This window comes from Orycteropus afer, unplaced genomic scaffold (assembly GCF_000298275.1).
Source record: "Orycteropus afer afer isolate SDZICR_OR568_19922 unplaced genomic scaffold, OryAfe1.0 scaffold01203, whole genome shotgun sequence".
Taxonomy (NCBI): Eukaryota; Metazoa; Chordata; class Mammalia; order Tubulidentata; family Orycteropodidae; genus Orycteropus; species Orycteropus afer.
In genome coordinates this window covers 169984-171608 of record NW_006922790.1, presented here as the reverse complement: position 1 = coordinate 171608, position 1625 = coordinate 169984, and the positions used below count along the sequence as shown (strand labels likewise).

The window sequence follows — 1625 nt, the reverse complement described above, 5'->3', positions numbered from 1 at the left end:
CAAACTTAAGGGCCCTAATTTATGACATAAATAGACTATCAAGCATAATCCAAAATGCACAAACAGCAGAAGATAAAATAGATGATTGAGACTTAAAAATTAAACTCTTATGTGCATCAAAATACTTCTCCAAAAGGGTAAAAAGAGAATCTACAGATTGGAAAATAATATTCAGCAACAGCATATCTGAGAAGGGATTTATTTCTAAAATTTATAGAAAACTGCAACACCTCAAAATAAAAAAGGCAAGCAATCCAATTAAAAAATCAGCAAAAGAAATGTACAGACACTTCACCAAAGAAGATATTCAGGCAGCCAACAAACACATGAAGAAATACTCGTGATCATTAGCCATTAGAGAAATGCAAATCAAAACAACAATGAAACACCATCTCACCCCAGCACTAACAGCAAACTTCAACAAGACAGAAAATAACAAATGCTGTCAAGGATGTGGAGATATTGGGACTCTCATGCTCTGTGGGACTGTAAAATGATACAACCACTGTGGAAACTGATATGGCAATTCCTTAAAAAGTTGGAAATAGAAATACCATTTGATCCAAAAATCCTATTACTAGGTATAAATCCTAAAGAATTGAGAGCAAGGACTCAAACAGATATATGCACACCCATGTTCATCACAGCACTATTCATAATAGCAAAGGATGAAAACAACCCAAGTGCTCATCAATAGAAGAATAGAAAACTAAACTATGGTACCTACACACAATGAAATACTATGCAACACTAAAGAGTAATGTAGAATCTGAGAGACATCACATAACGTGGATGAACTTGGATGACATTATGCTGAGTGAAATAAGTCAATCACAGAAGGACAAACGATATATATGGAAGGAAACTTTCTTTGTTAGTTACCAGGGATGGGAGGGGAGGGGGAAGGGAGGGAAAATTGCTTGATAGGTAAGAAACAAGTACTGCTTTGGGTGAAGGCAAAGTCAATATACCAAACTGAGTGACCGACACAACAACACTAAGGAAAAGGAAGGCACAGATAGGTGTGCAAGAGGTACAGACAACAAAGATAAACACTTTTATATAGACAATACTGTGTTATCAGTGATAACAAACATTAATCTACAAATAACTAGATGGGTAAACAGGTTGAATGGTCAGGTATGTCTAGGCAAAAGGAAATATACCCATGACCATATATAAGTTTAGCAGATGACATTTCTACATACGTATTTGTATGTTCTGTAAAAATGTCCATATAATGTGCTCACTTCGGCAGCACATATAGTTAAATTGGAACGATACTGAGATTAGTATGACCCCTGCGCAAGGATGATATAAAATTCTAAAGGGTTCTGTGATAGTTGGAATTGTGTGTCAACTTGGCTGGACCACAATTCTGTGTGGTTTAAGCAATTGTGATGTGGGTTGTTCCAATGATGGGATTAGATGTATATGTTTTGAACAGCCAATCTGTTGAAAGGGAGTTTCCCTAGGGGTGTGGCCTACTTCCAGTATATTTAGGGACATCCTGGAAAAGAGACATTCTTCTGTGGATTTGGATTCTGCCTCCAACTCTCCATGAGCAAACAATCCACCATTCAGCCTGGAGATCTTGGATTCATCATTCATTGGAGTCAACAGCC

General features: G+C 36.9%; 1 non-coding gene across 1 annotated transcript; it reads left to right on the top strand.

Annotated features, from left to right (window-relative positions):
• Positions 1-1242: 1242 nt before the first annotated feature.
• On the top strand, positions 1243-1345 carry LOC122152039. The gene has a single exon (XR_006164379.1). It is a non-coding gene; the product is annotated as a U6 spliceosomal RNA (small nuclear RNA).
• The last annotated feature ends 280 nt before the right edge of the window (positions 1346-1625 follow it).